This window comes from Palaemon carinicauda, chromosome 6 (assembly GCF_036898095.1).
Source record: "Palaemon carinicauda isolate YSFRI2023 chromosome 6, ASM3689809v2, whole genome shotgun sequence".
Taxonomy (NCBI): Eukaryota; Metazoa; Arthropoda; class Malacostraca; order Decapoda; family Palaemonidae; genus Palaemon; species Palaemon carinicauda.
The window spans coordinates 128,503,117-128,510,616 of record NC_090730.1 but is presented as its reverse complement, the minus strand read 5'-3'; the positions used below and the strand labels follow the sequence as shown (position 1 = coordinate 128,510,616).

Here is a 7,500-nt window from a genome sequence, read left to right as displayed (position 1 = left end):
GGTATATATATACATATATACAGTATTTATTTATATATATATATATATATATATAAATATATATATATATATATATATAAATATATATATATATATATATATATATGTATATGTATATATGAGTAAAAATCACAGGAAAACGTGATGCTCAGATGCAGAAGAACCAAAGGGAAAATGAAAATACGAAATATACGATTAAGTCCTAACTAGTTTCGTGATACTTCTTCAGAGGACTGATTTATTGAGAGAGGTCTCTTTACATTTTATAGGGAAAGTAAACGTATGAACATAAATGTAGCGAATTAGAGAACAATGATACTCCCTTACCAGCTACCTGGGCTTGGGTCAGGTGTTAACTGGGCGGAGACCCAACCTCATTAGACACCTGCCAAAAAGGGTCATTTCTGGTGGCGGGTAAATTCTGGTTTTTTGACTTTCAGTACAGTTTATTTATATGAAAACACGGTAGCTTTATCTATATAAATACATAAGCAAAACATACACATACATACATATACATATACATATACACATACATATATATACATATATACATATATATAAATACACATACACATACATATATATATACATATATACATATATACACACATACATATATATACACACATACACACACACACACATATATATATATATATATATATATATACATACATATATATACAAAGAAACCTTTGAAAACAACTTGAATATTGGTCATGGAATGTATAAACTCAACGCCTTTATATGTAAAGAGATTTGTAAGCTCTATATGTATGTATATATTTTGCTTATGTATTTATATAGATAAGGCTACTGTGCTTTCATATAAATAAACTGTACTGAAAGTCAAAAAACCAGAATTTACCCGCCACCAGAAATGACCCCTTTTGGCAGGTGTCTAATGAGGTTGCGTCTCCGCCCAGTTAACACCTGACCCAAGCCCAGGTAGCTGGTAAGGGAGTGTCATTGTTCTCTAATTCGCTATATGTATGTTCGTACGTTTACTTTCCCTATTAAATGTAAAGAGACCTCTCTCAATAAATCAGTCCTCTGAAGAAGTATCATGAAACTACTATGAGATTCAGGGCATCTGTAACACGGTTTTTTGGACTTTGCTCCTTATCAGAGCATCGGATGTAGCTGAAAGTTGACATATGTATATTTTACAACCACACACAAATTTTGTCAGCATTATCAATAACATAAACCCGATAGTTTTAAGTTTTATAGGGTAAAAATTATCTAGCCGACGCCATGGCCAGTGATAACGAGCCAAGAGTCGAAAACATTCATTACGTAAGCAATGTAAATACCTTTTGACAAAATTTTGCCTCGCCCATCCACCAGACACCCATTCACCTTGTTCCATGGGCTCTGAAACTCAAAACAGTCAAGAATGGCTAACAGGATTTGGAATTGCCCCCATGGTTGCAAAACTGCATTTGTCTTACGACTTACAACTTTATACAGTCAAGAGAAAGCCCGGTGACCATATTTACTATAGCCTGAATAGGTAATTATTCAGTTTCTATTTTAAATCCAATGTTTATGGTCTGATTTGTATTTAGCGTAACATGATTATAATACTTGTAATGTCATTCAGGCTTTTGAACATTTCCATTAACTATTCACTATGCCACCAAGAGAGAGAGAAAGAGAGAGATTGTTTGTAAACAGTCTTTATATAACTATTTTTGTTAAAATAAGAATTTGGTGCTAAATTCTCCATCTGACCAACGGATCATCCGATATAATTTTTTTTCTTCTTCTTAGGCCGTACGACTGTGTTGGCTATGTTTTGGGCATGACTGCATTTTGTAAATAAATCATGAATAGTTTTAGGAGTTTTATTTGTACATCTAATGGGAATTTATAGAAGTAAAGTGAACATAATTCATTTATCCTTTAAAATAATTACATGTAGCAAAACAAATACTAGTAAAGATGATAATGCTATGAAGGAATAATACCATACTTTATCTTTAGCTTCAACATCGGCAATAACATACCCAGTTGCCATAATTTGTCAGCTTAATGAAATAACCTATCATCTAATGTTAAACTTAACTTCTGAGGAGGCCATGGCTTATTGCACAGTGAAAAAACATGACAAAGACTTTATGAATGGCGGAACGATACATAAATGTGGGTGGGGTATCGGTGCTAGCGTAGTAATACTACTGTAGCAGTAGTGCCACAACAGTTGTATACATGAATTAAACGTTTAGGCCAACTGCTGGGATCCTTGAGGATCATTTAGCACTTCTTACAACTACTAGAGAAATGCGTTTTTATAACCAGAATTTAAATTTTCTGATCCAACAATGCCCATGATAGCCTTCAGTGTTATCCTGAATTATAACGTGGCCAAAGTGGGTGGAGCCTCATGAAGTCATCAATCTGACGATAATTATTGGTGAAGGTTTGAAGCCAAAATACGGTACCGGCTTTTTATATATATATATATATATATATATGTATATATATATATATATATATATATATATATACAGTAAATAGGTAGGTAGATAGACAATAAATAAAAATTGCTTGACATTGGATATAGCAGTTATCAAATCAATCTTGTCTACTACGTTTTTGAAAATTACCAACTATTCCCTATGCCTTGTCAATCTGATTGTGACCTATAAAGTAGACTGTAATTTCTTAGGAAACTGATTTTGGGAGTTAGACTAATAATCGAGTGTTTTTGTATTTATTAACATATTTTGTTGGTTTGTTCAATATGACAATTATCAGTGGAGAGGTTTCAGAGTTTATAAAGGTGTACTGCTTTGCTTTTATTTAAACTTTTGTGTCATTGTTGGCAGAGGTATAGCCTTCATTACGTATAGCCAATCATTGATCGAGAAAGAGGGAAGAGATGCCGTCATAAGTTACGTAACGAGTGCGTTCGAAACCTTTTCTCAGAGTAAGTTGGCCCGTCTTCAAAAAAACGTCACTTTTACATTATAAGTACCAGATTTATTCAACCTACGTAATGCAGAATATAGTCAAAATTTATGTGTAGATATAATGTGCATTCTGAATAAGCGTTATATTAATGAAATTCATAGGTCAAAAATTATTGCGAAAAAACTGTGTTACAGAGGCCCTGAATCTCATAGTAGTCAGGACTTATCGTATATTTCGTATTTTCATTTTCGCTGTGGTTCTTATGCACACACACACACACACACACACACACACACACACATATATATATATATATATATATATAGGAATGGGACTATTGGGCGCGGCCGTTTGGGCGCAGTCGTTTGAGCACAACCGTTTGGGTGCCACCTGACGGTTGGGCATGGCCGTTTGGGCACCATCTGATTTTGCGACAGCCAAACATTAGGGCTATTTTTTTTTTTAATATAAATTCGTAATCCTTTAGAACTTAAACCTTTTATTGAAAATTATAAACAGGCTTGTGAAAGTATGAAAAAAAGTACACCAAAAACTGAAATCGTAATGTATTTTTATTTAGTTCATTTGGTAATTATGAGCAAGGCTTCTGAAGTACTCGACACCATCCATGTTTATATGAACAGTTTTATGTATTATTTTGTCTGAATCTCTATATATGTTTTTGTTTTAGTGGTGATTCATTTCCTTGTCTATTTTGAACACCAACATATGTATCTTCTGCAGCAGTTCGGTCGCGGAGCATCCAAATACTCATCGATCTTATTCAAAGGCACAAAGACAGGAACAATAATCACTTTAGCTTTTAACGCGAAATCATGATCAGTGTTATAGAAACTAGTGTACCCTGGTGTAGTTTGACGTTTTTCCATATTTTGAGCTGAATTAAGAAAAAACATAATTTTATTTGAGCATCAGGTCATGTATCATTCATATCAGTGTGTGCATCTTGTTAAAATTTGTAGACGGTTGAAATGGGTTTCAAGTTGGATGAATACCTCCTCAGCCATCATATGGATAAAACGAAAGTTTTTTAATAAAAAAAATGTATATATCGATATATATATATATATATATATATATTATATATATATAGATAGATATATAGATATATAGATATATATATATATATATATAATATATTATATATATATATATATATATATATCTATATATATATATATATATATATATAGATATATATATATATATATTATATCTATATATATATAATATATAGATATATATATATATATATATACACGTGTATATATATATATATATATATACACAGTGGTATCTCTACATACGAATTTAATCCGTTCCTGAACCAACTTCGTATGTAGAAAATGTTCGGATGTCGAAACGAATTTTCCCATAAAAAAGCATTGAAATATGATTAATCCGTGGTTGAGCCCAAAAACCTATGATAACTTCTTAATAAACTACTACACATAATTTTCCCATGAGAATAATGAACACTAAATTAGATAATAGACATGTAAATAAGAAGAATAGACATGTAAATAAGAAGAATTAGCAAAAAATTATAAATAAGAAACGGGTTTTTAGCGTCACTTTACCTTAGAAACTCCAGCGCAGGTGTTGTTAGTCTTGCTACGCAGAGAGGAGACGGACAGGCGGCGAGGAGGTAGAGAGGTTAACTACGATAAACGTACACTACCGTAACTTATTCTAACTTACACTAAGTGAACTTTAACATAACTTAGCTTATTTTTTTTCTATTTTTATATTTTATATTTTTTTTTACATTTTCTTTTTTTCTTTTTTATGATAACGTAATTTTAATCACTTTCACTCTCTACATTTAAAATTGACTGAATTTCTTTTGCATCACTCTTTTCCGTTTTCTTTGTTTCACTTTCTTCCGCTTCACTCTTTGCCGTTTTCTTCGAATCATTTACATCCTCTTCATCACGAATTCGCTTCGCAGTTTTTTTAAAGAAACTATCGATAGATAATTGCTTGGTACGGCTTTTCAGAATGTTTCGAAAGTGAGTTGGGCAAACATCATCGAATTGAGAAACTACAGGACAAACGTGCAATTTCTTTGGATGGTATTTGTCGATGAAGTCGACCACGTCTTGATATTTTCCTAACACCTCTTTTATTTGTACCGAACCTAACACATGTTCTACTTCCTCGCTCCCTTCCTCGTCATCACTCATGTGCTCCGACATAGCATGGAGTTCCTTGAGCTCATCCGTGGTAAGTTCGTCGTGATGTTCGGCGACGAGTTCCGTAACGTCATCTGCGTTGACCTCCAGACCCATGGACTTGCCAAGGGAGACAATTTCCTCTACGGCTTTCGCTGCACCGACCACGGGATCAGGTTCAGGGTCAAAACCTTCAAAATCTCGGGAAGAAACTGCATCAGGCCAGAGCTTCTTCCAGGCAGAATTGAGGGTCCGTCGAGTTAATCCCACCCAAGCCTGATCTATGATCTTCAAGCAGTGCACGATGTTGAAGTGGCCCCTCCAAAATTCACGCAAAGTTAAGTTGGTGCTTTGCGTGACATTAAAGCACTGCTTAAATAAGTGCTTGGTGTACAGCTTCTTAAAATTAGAGATGACTTGCTGGTGCATGGGCTGGAGGATAGAGGTGGTATTCGGTGGAAGATACAGCACCTTTATGAACTTGAATTCATCGAAGATATCATCTTCAAGTCCGGGGGGGGGATGAGTGGGTGCATTGTCAAGGCATAGCAGGCACTTTAAAGGTAATTTCTGTTCATGAAGATACTTCTTCACAGAAGGGCTGAAACTTGGTTAACCCATTGCACAAAGAATTGCCTAGTGACTCAGGCCTTCGAGTTGGATCGCCAGAAAACATGAAGCTGATCCTTATCGACGTTGTGTGCTTTAAAGGACCTAGGGTTCTCTGAATGGTATACCAGTAAGGGCTTGACTTTAAAGTCCCCGCTAGCGTTGGCACATAGGGCAAGAGTCAACCGATCCTTCATTGGCTTATGCCCAGGCAATTTCTTCTCTTCGGCAGTGATGTAGGTTCGACTCGGCATCTTCTTCCAAAACAGCCCGGTTTCATCACAATTAAACACCTGCTGCTCTACGTAGCCTTCTTCCTGCACAATCTTTTCGAAGTTCTTGACAAAGTCAGCTGCAGCCTTTGTGTCCGCACTAGCAGCCTCTCCGTGGCAAACAACTGAATGAATCCCGGACTGTTTCTTAAATTTCTCGAACCAGCCACGAGATGCCTTGAAATCATCTGAGGAAGGCTCGGTTGAACTCTCCCCAGCATCACCCCCAGAGCTCTCCTCCTTCAAGTCCGTAAAGATGGCGTGCGCCTTCTCGCAGATAACGATATCGGTGATGGTGTCGCCAACGATCTCTCTATCCTTAATCCACACTAGTAGAAGTTGTTCCATCTCTTCTATGACAGGGGTACGGCGTTTGGAAATTATGGTGATACCCTTAGAAGGTTTCACTGCTTTAATAGCTTCCTTCTGTTTAAGGATTGTCAAGATCCTCGACATATTACGGCCATACTGTTTAGCAAGTCCACTCACGCGGACGCCACGCTCATGTTTTTCAATAATTTCCTGCTTAATTTCTAAAGAAAGCATTTCCTTCTTCCTTTTCTCACCACTACCACTACCAAAACTAAGCCTTTTAGGACCCATACTTTACGTAAATTACCGTTAAAGGATGCACGTAAAAAATCATGATTAAAACAGAGTTAATAGCAGAACGCACAGAGCACAACCGCAAGAAGCTGACGAGAACAGAGGACTGACCCAAGACCCGCTAATTGAGCGTCCCTCCGAGGTCGATGTGCTGCCTTCTATCGGCGGAAATAAAAAAAACTTCAGGCGCTATGAGCATCGACTACGCGTACGAGTATTGTTTACTTCGGGTGTCGAAAAAAACATTCGGGTGTAGAGTCGGAATGTGTTCGAATTGTACTTCGCGTGTCGAAAAATTCGGATACAACCGTACGACGAAAACTGCTTACTTCGAGTGTCGAAATAAAATTCGGGTGTAGAGTAAAAAATTTGCTCGAGTTTTATTTCGGATGTTGGAAAATTCGGATGTAGATACGTTCGGATGTAGAGGTTCCACTATATATATATATATATATATATATAGAGAGAGAGAGAGAGAGAGAGAGAGAGAGAGAGATGGGCGAAGAATGAAACACTTAAGCTAACTCAACGGGAGCTAAGGACTGACTGACTAGACGTCGTTCGTTACCGTTGGCAGGAACAAAAGCTCCTGAGCAAACAGCTAAACGAGGAGAGAGCTAGTTTTCATGTTTCCAAATGTAATATTATCTTTCAATTTATAAGTGATAAATTGTAATTTTGTTCATCAATACAGACAGATATATAAATGAAAAAAATTTTTAAGATTTATAAATGAGGTAAGAATTTTGAATAAAACAATTTTTTTTTTAGCGCCAAAACGGCCGTCGCCAAATAGGCTAGCGCCAAATCAGCTGGCGCCCAAACGGCCGTGTCTAAACAGCCACGACCAAACGGTTGCGTCTAAACAGCCACGCCCAAACGTGTATATATATATA

At 36.1% G+C, this 7,500-nt stretch overlaps 1 pseudogene; it reads left to right on the top strand.

Moving 5' to 3' along the window:
* The window catches only part of LOC137643231 (DE-cadherin-like), a 154,667-nt pseudogene that overhangs the window by 21,515 nt on the left and 125,652 nt on the right, over nt 1-7,500 (top strand).